Source organism: Pecten maximus, chromosome 1, assembly GCF_902652985.1.
Source record: "Pecten maximus chromosome 1, xPecMax1.1, whole genome shotgun sequence".
Classification (NCBI taxonomy): domain Eukaryota; kingdom Metazoa; phylum Mollusca; class Bivalvia; order Pectinida; family Pectinidae; genus Pecten; species Pecten maximus.
This window is the reverse complement of record NC_047015.1, coordinates 51,069,985-51,087,479: the sequence shown is the minus strand read 5'-3', so window position 1 is coordinate 51,087,479 and position 17,495 is coordinate 51,069,985. Positions and strand designations below refer to the sequence as shown.

General features: G+C 34.9%; 1 protein-coding gene across 4 annotated transcripts in view; it reads right to left on the bottom strand.

Annotated features, from left to right (window-relative positions):
* Window positions 1-14,104, bottom strand: part of LOC117337273 (SH2 domain-containing protein 4B-like) — a 43,514-nt gene extending 29,410 nt beyond the window's left edge. For all 4 annotated transcript variants that reach the window (XR_004534785.1, XM_033898171.1, XM_033898193.1 and 1 more), the window contains exon 1: window positions 13,974-14,104. The gene's annotated coding sequence lies outside the window, so the exon portion shown is untranslated. The remainder of the gene's footprint in view (window positions 1-13,973) is intronic.
* Window positions 14,105-17,495: the final 3,391 nt, after the last annotated feature.

Here is a 17,495-nt window from a genome sequence, read left to right as displayed (position 1 = left end):
TCTATTCCTACAGATGACATATCAGTCCAAAGAGCACCCGAAACTAAACACACATACAAATAATATCTTACCATCTTTATTTGAAGATAAAGTAAAAGACTTCATTCTTGTTGATAAATAACTTTTGTTCAGAACAGAAAGCTAGTAAAAGACATTTGTAAATCAATTATTAGGTCAAAGAAAACGATGTCTGATATGATCTGGGAAATCACCTGTGTCTATATAGATAGAACACAAAAGAGTTCCATTTGAACATAAATGGTGGAACACACGTTCTCTGTTCTAAAGATCAGCTGGCATGGTTTTCAAGTTTATAGGAATATTCAAGTGATGTTTAAGCTTAATATATGATAATGAAAAGATATCTTCATCTGGAATATTTTTATGACTGAATATTTTACCGTTTCCACAGCCTTGGGTATTCTGCTATAAGGTATAGTCTGTTTCATAAAACTACATAATAACTAATCTTAATAAGGGCGCCCCCACTGTCAATTACCCGTGCCCTGCGCCCTTTTTAGGTCAAATACGGTATCTGGATCACAATGCATACATAATTACATATATAGCAAAAATAAAGAAATTAACACAACATTTACATATATTATATTTGTATAGGCCATATAATGCAGTCACCTTCAGAGAAAGATTGCTATAAAGAGGTTCTTGTGATACAGATGGCCTTAATAGACAGGTTTTTGTGATATGGAGGTGGCATTTTTAAATAGGTTTTTGTTATAAAGAGGAGACCTTTATAGACAGGTTTTGTTATAAAGAGATTGCCTTTCATTAGACATGTACAGGTTTTTGTTATATAGAGATGGTCTTGAAGGACAGGTTTTTGTTATATAGAGATGGTCTTGAAGGACAGGTTTTTGTTACACAGAGGTGACCTTTATAGATAGGGTTTTTAATATAGAGGTGACCTTTATAGACAGTCTTTTGCCACATAGAGGACGCCTTTATAGACAGGCATTTGTAGTCTTTCGTAAAAAAGTGATCTTATAGACAGGTTTTTGTCATATAGAGGTGGTCTTTATTAACAGGTTTTTGCTATATACAGATGGTCTTTATGGACAGGTTTTGTTATATAGATGTGTGGTCTTTATGGACAGGTTTTGTTATGTAGAGGTGTGCTCTTCATGGACAGGCTTTTGTCATTTAGATATGGTCTTTATGGACAGGTTTTGTTATGTAGAGGTGTGGTCTTTATTGACATGTTTTGTTATGTTAAAGTGGTCTTTATGGACAGGTTTTGTTATGTGAAGGTGTGGTCTTTATGGACAGGTTTTGTTATGTTAAAGTGGTCTTTATGGACAGGCTTTTGTCATTTAGAGTTGGTCTTTATGGACAGGTTTTGTTATGTAGAGGTGTGCTCTTTATGGACAGGTTTTTGTTATATAGAGGTGTTGTCTTAATGGACAGGTTTTTGTTATATAGAGGTGTTGTCTTTATGGACAGGTTTTTAGTTATATAGAGGTATGGTCATTATGGACAGGTTTTTCTTATATAGAGGTGTGGTCTTCATTGACAGGTTTTTGCTTACAGAGGTGGCATTGAGGAAATTAAGGTTTATTTTATTCTTAGTATGAGGAAGTTTACAGCCTATTTTCAGCTGTAAAACATAGCAAAAAATATCACTGCGTGATCTTTCCCATTATCATAAAGAAAAAAATCAAAGACATTTTGACAGTCTACACTCTTAAAAAAACTTGAAATAAACACTTAGGATAATAAAATGTAAGGTCTTATGGGCACGTTTTGTAAACTGTTAGGCGGCAAAGGGTTCCTGGTTTAATCTTAGATTAAGTACAAATACACATGCATGTAGTTCACAAACACAGCATTAAGGCGATGTTTCACCTCTTAAACATCCCAAAGAATTAACCCATCCTGAAGATCCAGGTTCGTGATAGCAAATGTATTACCTCAAGGCCTTGTTATCTTTCACTTCAAAACTGAAATTTAATTTTGTTTTCAACAATTCAAAATTATTTACTTTGTTTTATTTCTAATTTTCCTTGATAATCAACAAATGTAATATTTCGCCAATTAAATTTTCTAACACAGAGATACTTTTGAGAATATTTGCAAGATTAAGATGAGAAATGACCTTTATTGCCAATTTGATATTCTTGTTCTTACATTTTGTATGACATAAGAACAGAAGGTTTTCATAATCTATAAACAACAGCTTTTAGAATATGAAACTGATATATCCTTACAACTAAAAATGATTATAGAAAGCAGATGACAGGTGTATATGATGTACATTATCAGAAATAACAGCTGACGATACCTATAAACTGATGTGTTGTTACTACCGGGCTGTGATTGATGGAATACATTTCCTCACATTTATTTCACATTGAATGCACTTTATGTAAAAAAAAAACAAAAAAAAACCCCCAAAAAAACAAAAAACAGATCTACAACTGAGGATTTTCAACATCTAAACTGATCAAGAATTGATTTTATTATACAAGGAAATGATTCATATATTCTCCAAATGACTAGAAAATGTTTGTAAGACATAAATGCCCCCACTGCCACTTGACATCCACAACAGTTTGGTGAGGATTGCATCATCACTGATCAGTAGTTCCTGAGATTAGCTATTTACATTTTTCTCAGGTACTCCGGCTTTCCTCCACCTCCAAAACCTAGCTGGCACATCCTTAAATGACCCTGGCTGTTAGTAGGACATTAAACAAAAACAAACAAACAAAGCAACGGGACAGGACGGACATGGTGGGTTACAGCTAGTATAATCTGCTCAGGCTTTTAAAATTGGCTCAAAGAAAGATTTTTTATTTTGTCACAATTTATAAAGCTAACCATACCCTACCTGGCTGTTGTCTTCTCATGAGGTAAGAATTTGAATCTACTGTATCAGTGAATCACTAAAGGACTGTGTATACATGGGTATACCAGGATGGCTGCCAAGTCGTTAAGTGACAGCGTCATCAGCATGCCTCACACTGGGGTTAATAAGGCCAAGAGTTAATCATATCTCCTTTTTTTTTTAAATTATCTCAAAAATAGTCAGCAGGTTCTTTCATGGGAAAGAAAAAGTCAGCAAAAACGTTGGGTTTCTTTTTTCTAAATATAACACTGTCTGAATGATTTTTATTACTCAATATTAACAAACTTTTCCCATCCTCCAGTCAGAAAGCTATAAGTGACATAATCTTTTGATCATTAAATGTTAACAAAAGAAACACAGCAATATCTATAATAAGTATTTACCAGAAATTTTAACCATTAATTTAAAATGTTTACATGAAATAATGGCATTCTAAACAGTAAACAGTCAATTATCTCTGACTGATTATATATACATGTACACTGTACATCGACTCCTTGTAGTAGCTAGTGACTACCTCAATGAACAACATGCAGGGGGCCCTGTCTCATGTTATCCAGAGCATATTTGGGTAAAATGTCTTGCCCATGGACACAACTGCACATAGCATAGGAGAATCTGTGATCAAAGCTTCCATGCATGAGAAACACAGACTGTCTTTAGTTGGGATTGAACACTACATCACCTCATATCTTCACCTGTCGATACATTATCTGATACATGTGTAATATATGTAACATATAACCTTAGGGGACTGTGATTTTAGTTATCTGTAGTGAGTGACTAAGAAGTGAATTGTGCATTGACTTATCGTAGTAGTTGGTGGCTACCTCACTGGACAATATACAGGAGGCCTCCATCCCCTCCCTCGATGCATGTGTGATATCAGGTAATATATAACATTATTAGACTGCTATGAAGTTAGTCAACTGTAGTGAGTAACTAAGAAGTGAATTGTGCATGGACTTATCGTAGTAGTTGGTGGCTACCTCACTGGACAATATACAGGAGGCCTCCACCCACTGCCTCAATGCATGTGTGATGTCAGGTAACATACAACCTTATTAGCCTGCGATGAAGTTAGGTATCTGTAGTGAGTGACCAAGAAGAGAATTCAACATTGATTCATTGTAGTAGTTGGTGACTACCTCTTTGAACAACATACAGACAGTGACTACCTCTTTGAACAACATACAGACAGTGACTACCTCTTTGAACAACATACAGACAGCCTATCACTTATGCCAACCAGCACAATAAGGGTATAGTGTCTTACCAAAAGACACAATCACAAAAGCACATTATGATCCAAAATCTCAGCTTCAATGAGAAACACAAATTTCCTATGTACGTACCTGGTTCATACACTCAACCACCTGCATTATGCCATGATCTACTCTCTGAGCTATAATCCACACTAACTACCTATAATGTGATAACCAGGTAACATGTCTATACGCTTAATCTGCAGTGTGCAGCTTAGATTAAGAAATGGGATTTGCATGAATAATAAAGTTATTACAGTTATTCAGATATTAGAACTGGCAATTACAGGGCAATTTCCATGTCTATATAAAAATACATGAAAATTCATTACAAAAATAAATTATTATACATCAACACTAGTAATACAAACACACAAAAAAAAGATAAGAATTTACCTGGAGATTAAGTGTGGGTTGCAATTCACAATGTAAAAGATTTTGCAATAATGGCAATTTACATACGTACACGTAATTATGAAAATCTACTTCCTCATAGTTCAGGGTCTCACAATATCAAACAGACAAGATCTAAGTACGTTTGTATGTGTATATTATTCAATCTACTATAAATGACATGTCTCGTATGTGTACTTGGTGATACTCCTAACATTTACCAAGTACTATACCTACCAAGTACATACAGCCATGCATGTACAACCACATTTTTACCTACATGTATATATATATATATATACCCCAGTACATAGTCTTTGTACAACCACATTAACACCTATATACCCCCAGTACATAGTCTTTGTACAACAACATTCACACCTATATATACCCCAGTACATAGTCTTTGTACATTAACACCTATATATACCCCCAGTACATAGTCTTTGTACATTAACACCTATATACCCCCAGTACATAGTCTTTGTACATTAACACCTACATACCCCAGTACATAGTCTTTGTACATTAACACCTACATACCCCAGTACATAGTCTTTGTACATTAACACCTATATACCCCCAGTACATAGTCTTTGTACATTAACACCTATATATACCCCAGTACATAGTCTTTGTACTATAACACCTATATACCCCCAGTACATAGTCTTTGTACATTAACACCTATATATACCCCCAGTACATAGTCTTTGTACATTAACACCTATATACCCCCAGTACATAGTCTTTGTACATTCACACCTATATATACTCCCAGTACATAGTCTTTGTACATTAACACCTATATAGCCCCAGTACATAGTCTTTGTACATTAACACCTATATACCCCCAGTACATAGTCTTTGTACATTAACACCTATATACCCCCAGTACATAGTCTTTATACATTTACACCTATATACCCCCAGTACATAGTCTTTGTACATTCACACCTATATACCCCCAGTACATAGTCTTTGTACTATAACACCTATATACCCCCAGTACATAGTCTTTGTACATTAACACCTATATATACCCCCAGTACATAGTCTTTGTACTATAACACCTATATACCCCAGTACATAGTCTTTGTACATTAACACCTATATATACCCCAGTACATAGTCTTTGTACACTAACACCTATATAGCCCCAGTACATAGTCTTTGTACATTAACACCTATATACCCCCCAGTACATAGTCTTTGTACATTAACACCTATATACCCCCCAGTACATAGTCTTTGTAGAAGTTCCATGTGGATCAAAGTTAAAAATGAGTTCACCAAAATGTTATAAGTTAGAGTGATTTATAAATGTCAAAGGAATACAACATAGAATTATCGATTAAACTGCACAGACCCAAATTAAACAAGAGTCACCTGCTTGGTTCAAACAAATTTATCATGCTAATAAAAGGATTAGACAACAGGCAGTACCTATGTGTCTACTCCGTAGTTACCAGGTGCTGAAATGAAATTCTCAATATGTATCTTACAGGGTTATTCTGTATTACAGATAATAATAAATAATACCAGTTGAGATTGTTTCAGGGATTTTCCTACAATTTTTCAACTAGGTCCAGGGTCCATTGATTTGGGAATTTCTATGCCACAAAATGTGACATCGGGAAAAACAAAAAACAGTGAAATTCATACAAATTTCAGTTTATCTTTGATGAATATTGCCTTTATATCATTTTTGATTTAATTTTGTTATTTGTAGCTGTTTTTTATTTTTCAAAATTGCCTTAATATAGGTCTTTGTATATAAAGCACACTTAATCATTCAAAAGTGACTTCCAAAATTGGGAATTTTTCAGTGACAAATTGGGAATGGGTCATTTTAAAGGACCCTGTTTCTTTTGAAGGAAAATCCCTGATATAGCACTTGAATTGACCACAACAACATATCAGCCTGAATTAAAGCAGTTCATAACCACAACATATCAGCCTGAATTAAAGCAGTTCATAAATAATTAATCTGTTTCAATACGGCCATTTTGCAATGGTAACCAATTGCAAGCCATTGTTTTGAAATCCCTGGAGAGCAGATATGTCGCTGGAGCTGCCATTCTGCATTTACAGCTTGTACGCAACATTTCCAGCAATGTACATGTCCTCCCACATTTGTAGCCAGTCAACTTTAAACACAATGGAGTTAAATCGGATTTGCGGGGCTTGAACTATAGCTACCATTTCATTATCAGCCCAGCAACCAACCACTCATATATAGACCAGCTAGCCAGTTGCACCACGCCGAATGTAATTACATTCATGATCTAACAAATTTATCAACTACATGCATTCTCAATGTATGAGGTGTGCCATTCGATCCCTACCAGGGTGTACATGTTTCTCAGGAGGCTCAAATCACGTAACCACCTGTACATGATTTCATGCATGTGGTTGTCCATAGACATGACATTTACACCAATAGCTATATATGTTGCTCAGCGACATCATCACAAGCTCCCAAACCTTGGCTGTTGATGGGTAGTTAAAGCTAGCAAACAATAGAATAAAAAAATCAATAAAAAAAAATCAGAAAATTATTTGGTAAGCCACAGTCTAATATTAGTTCCATTCACCTGAAGGGGCAGCCAAACTACCATAAACATGGTTGAGAGAATTTCAAGATAACAATTCTAATGGCATATATAAAATAACTTCATTGGAAGAAATGCAACTTCAGTTATGCACTCATAGTTGCAGCTGCTCTCAAGTAAATAGAGTTTGATTACATAATGTAAATACACGAAAATATGCCTCAAATTCCAAACTTTGTTTGTTTGTTTGTTTAACGTCCTATTAACAGCCAGGGTCACTTAAGGGCGTGCCAGGTTTTGGAGGTGGAAGAGAAAAACCACCGGCCTATAGTCAGTACCTGGCAACTGCCCCAAGTTAAGGGTTTCGAACTCGCAACCCAGAGGTGGAGGGCTAGTGTTAAAGTGTAGGGGCACCTTAACCACTCGGCCGTCCGCGGCCCCCAAATTAAAAACAGTGGTGGGGTGCTGGATATAATATTATAAAGAAACATTTTTTTTTAGTTTGCCAATACCATTGTCAATAAACTCTGAAATTAACTTGATCAGAAATTAGTACATTTATTTTTGGTATTTGATATGCGAATGGAAAAAAGTACTTGTTTTAATTCAAGTTAATTACATGAACTTCACAGCTTTTTAAATTCATTGTTAAGACGTGTACATGTGTACAATTCTACCGACTTGAATATCTTTAAAAGTGTCTTTGTGAACATGCACAATGACTGTTCTGCAGGGTGCATTCTTCTTTTGTTATAACAGTATAAAATTTGAGGTGCCGTGTACAAACACATCTCTGTCTGTGCATTGTTAGTTCTTTATAGTTTTACAGACACCTTAAATACGGAAAGGAAATATAATTTCTATCGATTTTAGAAGACAGTGTCCTAGCTATATATGTATATTTATCTATACATATAGCTATCCAGGAAGTTTAAATCAATGAATGGTGTATGAAAATTGATACATAAGACTAAAGAGCGTGTGAAACTCAAAGGCTTTCATGCATACCTGATATATGACAGTTTCAATGATTAAAAAATACAGGTCATGATGGAGATTTGAAAACACTGATAGGTATCTATTTTCAAAAAGATAATATATTACCAATAAAGAGATCTGCTAATGCATGTAGATATATACATACATATATACTTATATATCAAGATTGTTGGCTCATAATCACAATGCATAAAATTTACTAAAATACATTCAAGGGAGGCAACTCAAAATAAATCAAAGCTATATATGCATTGTATTAATGCAATTATTTATGATGGTATGTGATTATGATAAATCCATAGGAAAAATGATTGTATCTTTAAAGTTAATTATGTATAAGTCAGTGACAATTGAAAATTACTTTCAAAATACCCTTCCTTCCATGAAGCAATGGGGAAGAACCTATTTTGAAAACATTTCATATTTTTGTAATTTTTTAAACTCCAGAAATTACTCTTACCTGTGTGATTTTAAGGTACTAGTGATAAAGAATGGTCTCTACAAAATATGTTTTCTTTCGTGCTCTTAATGATTACAATATATGAAATGCAAGAAAAATAATATATTATGTTTGCATTAGTGAATTCGACTGATCTCCTCTATACAGGTATATATGTGACCTTCATTGTCTTATCGCTTATTATCAGTGACACATTTCCTATATAGAGTGAAATGGTTTAAGTACCTATGTATCGACTCTAGTGAGGATCAAGTTCTAGAATAGCATTACTCAATGCTGTCTTAAAATACTCCTCATTTTATTTACACAAGTTTTAAAAGCCAACCAAAGCATACAAGGGGTAATTATTATGTTTATAAACACAAACAAAAGGTTTCGTCACAATCAGATAAGAAAGAAATTCAGTCTAGATCATTATTGCTATATGACCAAATTTAATGACCAAAATTTCAGCATGCAAAACTTAAAATTACTCGTGAAGTTTTAAGGCTATGCTTATCAAAATAATTTGTTATAAACAAAAATGTGCAGACAAAATATAACTTCAACACAAATTCCTATCACATCTATAAATTGATATCGAAGACCACACAGGGACAGGTAACGAATTGCCGACCTTAACACTGTTAGTATAAACTTTCCTACAATGTTGAAGGTTGGCAATATTGCTACCGGTCCCTGTGGAAGACCATATTCTCGTAAAACAACAGTCACTATAGCTATCACAAATGAATAAATGCAAACCAACTGCTGAAAGGCTAAAGCTTAAAGGCAATGTTTATTGAATATTAAATGGAGGTAAAAAAAATTTGCAGATAAAAATTTCAACACTAATCCCTTTTACATATAGATATACATGTGTGTATAGGTATATCGTATGAACATTTTTATATATACCGGTACGTAAGACTTGTGTGGAATTACAGTCACACTGTCACAAATGTAGGAATGTAAACCAAGAGTTTTAACAGTAAAGGTCATACACAAACAATATCTGTCAAGTGGTCGCCACTGTACATCTGATTACCTAGCACTGTCACCTGTATAGCTCACCTGTGTCTATATAGACACACCTCGCTCACCTGGAATCTCAACTGTCACCTAACATAACGCTCGCTCGTTACATACATGTGATGCTGCTGTAATTGGTATGCATGTTTTTATTGTTTTACGGATGTTTCGCATGCCATAGTATATATACCCAGAGTGACAAACTGGCTGATGACAATTACATGGGTTATCCATGCCATGGCCAGTCGACTATATAAAAGCCCTCGAGAATTTGAAATTTCAAATCTGGTGTACTAGTAGGTAAGGGTTATGGTCCTTAGTAACCCATGTAGGGCAACATGATTTGTACATCTTGACCAGATTTTTTATTTAAAGTTCTATATAAATTAATATATATTTGGAGGCAAAATACAGTAACTGTACATGTATATACAATATATACAGTTACTGTAAGTTTGCTTCCAAATAAATGTTTTTTAGTGAAATAAAACAGGAATTTGTACACATACATTAACAGTCAGGGAATTCGAACTGCTCTATTGTATACAAATTATGAATGACAGAATTCAGGGCCCTGTATTCAAAGGTGCACACAGAGAAAATATCATATTCAAGCTGCATCAATTAATGAGCTTAATCACTCAATATGACAATTATATATAGCTATACTGTATATTAGGTGTATATAACTGTATATATAATCTGGTAATTAAGATCACTCAAGTGTCATGATATAAAATAATAATAGTGGCCAAATTCAGCATCCAAAACATCATATAGTTGCATGCACCTCATTAAGTGGAGAATAATGTAATATAGAGTTCTAAGAATTGATAACAGTTTAGCTACTTTAAAACATCTTACAATCTTTTATTTGAAGAATTCCCATTTGTCAATATACCTGAAGAAGCCTGAGAGGGCAGAAAGGCCTTGCGGCAAAGTCTGTTTTTTGTTATTTTTTATACATTCACCTTCGCAAGGACAGATTTCAATTTCTTATATCCTATATATATATATATATACTAGCAAGAAAAAGAAGCGCAAGTCCAGTTTTTCAAATATTACTTTAAGCCATGTGGTCTAAATTCAATTAAATTTCACAGTAAAATTTTACACTGAGCTACATGCACTGTGAAAATGTTCAGTTTACCGTGACCCCGCTGGAAGCTGCATGCTTTCAGCAGATTTTTCAAGAAAGTGTTCATCTTGCACAATATGCTCTGATAAATCATTACAAATCGAACACTGGAACAGAACAGATCAGTTATACAAATTTCTTTTCGAAGCGATTGTACAGCAAAATGCTACGGTTGAATAAAGTTGATAGTAATGCCATTGCTCTAATCATTAATGCATGTGCAGGGGCATTCACAACGCCATTTAACCCAGCAATATAGTGTAAATGAGACAAATATCCTGTTGGCTCGGCATCGGAGCCACAGGGAGATAGGATGATACGCACATTACATTGTGACGTCAAGATAGACACATACGTACATCTCTCACACCTCCATATATATCTGATTACAGACAATAACGAAGACAGCACGTCCAGTTGACTGCACTTATGACCGGCCAGTGTGTCCAACAACGGTAAGGAATAGATTGCAGGAGTTTCATTTAAGGCCACACCATCCCTGTTGGTCTGCCACTTACGCCGAAGCAGCACCAACGTTGAATGTAGTGGCTGCTCGCATACATCTAATGGGTTTCGTTTTGCCCATTGAAGTTGTGTGTTGTTAACTGACGAGTCATGCTTTATGCTTTATAAGTCAGATATATATGACAATGTATCATTGATGTCTTGGTGAGCAAATATTTTGCTGCTTGCATAACAGAAAGCAACAGATATGGGTGAGGGTCTGTTATTGTATGGGCAGGGATATCTCAAGACGTGAAAACATCTCTTATGGTGGTTATCTGCTATGTAATCTTATGTCACAGCTCAGTAAGATATCGACATCAGGTCTGGCGTTTGAGATCACACGTTCTTCCTCTTATGTAGATCAATGTAACATTACGTTTACGTTGCAGCAGGACAATGCGAGGCCCAATGTTGCTAGAATTTTTCATGACTTCATGGCTCAAAACAACGTTCAAGTTCTTGATTGGCCACCATACAGTCCAGATATGTCCCCAATTGAGCTTTTGTGAAAGGAGCAAGTCAATGGCCAAAATAACATCACTCATTTCTCACAGGCCCTTATTTAGGAGTAGAATAATATCCCCTTAAAGGACTAGAAACACCATGATGGGGCCAATGTTGAGGAGAGTAAGAGCAGCGACTGATGCCAAAGGTGGGACCACATGCTACTGATTTGGATCAGGAAATGGCAAAAGATGCCCTTGTTAAAGTATTCACACAAATACTGTCTGTGATAGGACAGCAAAAATCATCAAAATGTATTCAGTAACATCATCAAAGAATCTTGTAAAATAATAACTATTGAAAACAAACTTGCGCTTATTTTTTTCGTTAGTATATATCTAATTTGTAAGGAATCAACATATCATAAATATGGTGATGTCATCACATTTTATCATATCATGATGGTAGTGCACCTTCACCTACAGTCCACAAATTAACATAACAAACAAAAGATTATATCAACTGTCATTAATGAAATCAAATAATGTTTTTCTTGATAATGAATATTTCAATATATTGATAACTGTATGCAAGCTACTAAACATCTCTTAACAAAATGTTTGCTTCATGTTCATTAAAACTTTGATTGCCATCTACATGTAATTAGTGTACATGCCATTCATCTATCCTTAATGACAATAGCTGTTGATAGGACATGTACATCAAACAATATAAAACCACATATGGCATTCATTGTGTTTACAGATAAGTTGAACCCAACCATCTGACCACAGGGATCTGTTACATTCGGTTTGGTTTATTATTATAACATCCTATCAACAGCTAAGGTCATTTAATTAAGGGCGGCCATGTGTGTGTGACATGCATTCGTGTGGTGAATGTGTTTTGGGAGGCTGAGGTAACTTATGAAAGTCCAGACTTTTTGCCGATGTATAGTGCTACCTCAGTGAAGCATACAGCAGAAAACATCCAGAAGGACACTCAACCTGGTCACATTATACTGACAAAGAGCAAAACCAGTTGTCCCACTCCCAAAATGCTGAACTCTAAGCAACAGTAGCAACTACCATTTTTATGTCTTGGCCAGGGGACAGAACCCAAAGCCATCCTCAAAGGGGTGAACCCTCAACCGAAGGCTAAAAACTAGTAAGGCATTGTCAAGAAAGCATTAGGAAGAAAGTATGTCTGTTAAAAAGATATATACAGGCAAATAGAATACATCATATTACTTTAGACTCCTACTTTTGAGTGAATTTTTGTAATAATGTCAAAGTAATGGAGTCCTGAGGTCTGACACTGTGGACAACATTGTCTTATGATATTTGCTACTGAAAGGATATAAAGTATTGAAACTGCAACCAAACCTTGGGAAGGAAGTTTTCTGAAGTTTATTGATAAGGGAGACAACTGAAAAATATGTTGAAATTACATCCAGTTGCACAGATTCAGTTGAGATTCTCTTCATTTGTATGAATAGATGTCATCAGGTACGTAGCTGTAAACATGGCTTCTGTAGTTATGAGTCACATTAATGTTACAAAATCTCCACCTACATGTTTTCACTAATTGCACTAAGTCTGTACATGTGCTTAAGTGAAAGGACCACAACCAAGCCAATATCAAATTAGGAATTGTAAATTATATAATTGTCTCGCTTTTTCATCTTTTCAACTCCCCCACATTAAGGCTCCAAATTACTTTATCAAATTAAATTAATCTATATTTACCAATATACACATTATCACATAGGGGATGTGAAAATATGAGTAAATAAAAGCTATCTGATAAGATTACAACTGACATGACAGACACAGGGTCTCGGTTTGAAGGCTTTGAATAATAATATAATTATATAACTTATACAGGACCAGAGGAAAACTACAGAACAAAAATCAAACATTATACTGATATGTCCTGTGAAGAATGGGTGTCATGTGAGGCTTTAGCATGCCCGCCATTCGTTACATGATTCTTTTAATCATTTTGTTCTGTAAAATACAGATGAACACCTAACCCATAACCACGAGCCCCTGTGATGACAGATGACCGAATAACTCCAATGTTGTTAGCTTTCTCTGAACAACAAACAAATAAATACATGCAAACAATAAGAATAGAATCTGCAACGTGGTGCTGCTATATATAGGAAGGAGTGTTCAGTGTTATTTTCGGTGGCTGTCGACGTCTTTGACTCGAGCTTGGCTTGGCTTCAGACAGCGTACAGAACCGTCCCTACTGAGTAGCTATGACCAGCATCATATGTCAGACGACACTTAATGTGGAACGAACTGAAACCAAAAAGACATCATCATACCTAAGTAGCAATCGTTGGTTAATCAACTGGCCATGTAAAGCGCTGTCCTCGTTATCACCATCCAGTTCCTTGTGTTTTCCTTCCTGCAGCTTTACAATCGACGAGTGCTCTTTTTTCGGTGTTCAACTTCCGCTCCTAGCGAAGTGGTTTTTCACGACAGGTGGCGCTGTACAAACACGGAAGTAAACATTGCGAAAAGTATCGTCTGTTGGGCCTTTACCATGCTCGACACATATATAAAATAGATTATATATTTCGAATATCAAAGTATGTATGCACTTATCAACATACAGCACAAAGGTGTATAATCGCCATCATAACCAAGTGAGGCGAGTAATATAAGTTTACGTAGATCTAAAATATAGTTACTTAGGTCTCTGGTTTACGTTTGTTGTAGGTCAAGCTAACAGTGCTTGAACTATATAACGTTAGTTATCACTATAATATGCATTGTAAACAAAATACAAAAAGATAATCGTTTAAAGAAACTGTTAATTCATATTGAACCATAGACTTAAGAATGTGTTGTAAATCCTCCATTGTGCGGTAAGTTTCACGTCCGTATGAGGCGCCGTTTTAGACATCGATACTATTTATTCACTAAATTTTGTTGACTATTTTTTATATCCATAATTCGATTTTTACATGTAGAGTTATTTGTATATAAAAAAATGATATCTAAACATTTTTTGATATCAATAATGGATTTTTTTTACGAATTATTTTTATCAAAAATCCTTTCTTGATATATCTTAAAAAAAGATAACTTTTTATATAAAAAAAATCGATTCTTTTTATATCAGCAAGAAATCCAAGATAAATCTTGGCGTCCATCATTGATTGGTCTTATCGGTTCTATGTAAGACTGATAATATTTTCTCTTTTCCTCTCAAAATCTGATAACAAGAAAACCCTAATCTGTAATCAAAGATCTAAGAATAACTTTCTGAGAAATAAGATAACTAACTAAATGCCAGGATCCAAGATTGCTTCCGGTTTGCTATTTTGCTTCCTAAATCAAAATGAAAGTTGAAATACCACAACTAAGAACCCAGGGAAACCTACATGTAAAGTTTGAGAAATATCCCCCAGATACTTTTCAAGAAATAGCGATAACCATTATCAAATATCAAAATCCAAGATGGCAGTCTGTCGGCCATTTTGTTTTCTCGATTACATATATTATACATATATGCGAGTCTGAGAAATATCCTTCCAGATAATGATTATTTACCGCCGGACCCTTCCACGAACACAGGAAGATTTGAATAGCCTACATACACGACTAAAAACGTATTCTTGATAAAAAAAAAATCATTTGATTTTTTCACATAAGAAACAAGTTGATAAAGAGTAAAGCGACTCCTTTAAAAATCATGATCAATTCGCCTACTACACTTTAATGTTCTAAAAGTATAAACTTCTCCGGAAATGAGGAAATATTTAACTTTTATTTTTTTTTAATTATTTTTCTGTTGACACAATCCGTGCACGGTATCGATTATTCCGGTCATAAATTAAATCACAGGAGTTTACAACGATGGGATAAGATTTATCAGAGTTGCTTCCCTTTATTTCATTGCCTGTTGGCAGAGAATGGTCGAATCTCTGTCCGCAAACGTTTTCACTATATAACACATATTGTTGCTTTCCGCCATTCTTGACAAAGGAGAATAACTAGTCCATAGTTATTATATTCCTCTGTAAAGGATAGAATTAGATTCCAGTATCAATTGAAAACGATCGAAGTGACGTTTATGCCCTGTTAATAACCCATCGGCCCACGGCACAACTTTCCTTACAACGTATAACTTCCCTTTTCCGCATGACCATCAGCCGATATTTATAAGTTCATTATTGAAAAGTAACCGGTAGTTATCAAATAAAGACACGATTAATGTATATTGAATTTAGAGAATATGATTACAATGAAAAAGTAAGAAAATCGTCATCTCGTTGGCAGAAAAATGTTCGAATTTGAATACAATTCATACCCATTCAAAATTCTGTCCTGTTCTAAGATTAAAGCTGTCCTTATTTGATAAGGTTATCAAATTTGATTAGAATGCAGGAAACAATTCTGGAGAAGTAGTTTTTATACGTCATCTAATCTGGCACTAAACTGACCAGTACTGCACTCGCGCATTAATTATGATTTCGAATCAAGTCAGATTATATAAAAGGAAGTTACTAACTAACTCAATCTACATCAGTTCGCCCACAGGTCATAAAAGTGTAACCATACGGCTAACGATTTAAATACATAAATAAACAAAAAGTATACAGGTCATTTATCCATCCGATGAACCTTGACCTTCTGGACTGGGTGGTCGGGTGGCACAGTATTAACACACTTGCCTTTCACATAGGTGGCTGGAGTTCGATTCCCGAAATTCCCGATCAACCACGTGGGTTTTCTCCGGGTACTCCAGTTTCCTCCCACATTTAGACCCGTCTCGCGCTTCCATCTGGGCCATCGAGAGTGATTTACATGAGTTGATGTTTCTTGCTTTGCCTTGTTGTAAAATAAATATATTTTACATTTTCATAGAATATATCTAAAACTAAAGCATATATTATCAGACCAATGTGACCTTGAATGTGGCAAGCCACTTATTTGAGCTAAATATTGGTAACATATTTTAAGAGTTCATGCTTTATAGATCTCAAGGAGGTTCGAAAATGTGGATTGTTCACCAATGAAAAGTGATGGAGAACGTCGGATATAAGAACGATATAAAACATAAATTAAAAGATAAAAAAAAAAAAAGATAAAAAGATAAATTTTATTACCAGTGCAGGACCTTTTTTATCCTCTATACCGGCCTCCAAAATATGATTATTACAATAAATAAAATCAATAAATTGTGACAACAGTTCCAATCCTATAAGATTAGGCCTATAATTATATAAAAGTTCCTGTTTTTCCCAATGATTTACTATTGGTGCTAAGACAACATGTTATCAGAGAGACTTGAGGCTAATTCTCAGTAAAACAGAACATTCGGATCGTTGTTGATATTTTAGTCACACACCAGGAAATGAAAAAAAAATGTATGTGTATATATTATCCTATTGGTTTGAATCCATAGATTATATAAGGGAATCTTTTCCTTTTGATAACATACGCGTTACTGTCTCTTCTCCAATGTACAAATTTATTCGTCATAACATTACATTGTGGTCCTAAGTTTACCGTGTCTGAAAACTAATGTTACGTGCAGCGATGTTTTGATGAGAAAAATGACAAGCAAGTGGAGGTAACCGCCCTTGCCTGTCCATTAGGCACGTATTTGATTGATTGATTGATTGGTTGTAATACATGAATGCTGAGAAGTATACCAAATATTCATTGATAGATACGACCGACCAAGGGAAGTAACCCATGTAGTCTTAACCACAGTCTTGTTCCCTGCTGCGACCATCTTCACCAATAGTTTCGTGCAAAATATCCAGCTTGAACCAAAGATCTCAGTTTAATTTGATACAAAGAAAAAAAACTAATATAAACGTCGATACAGC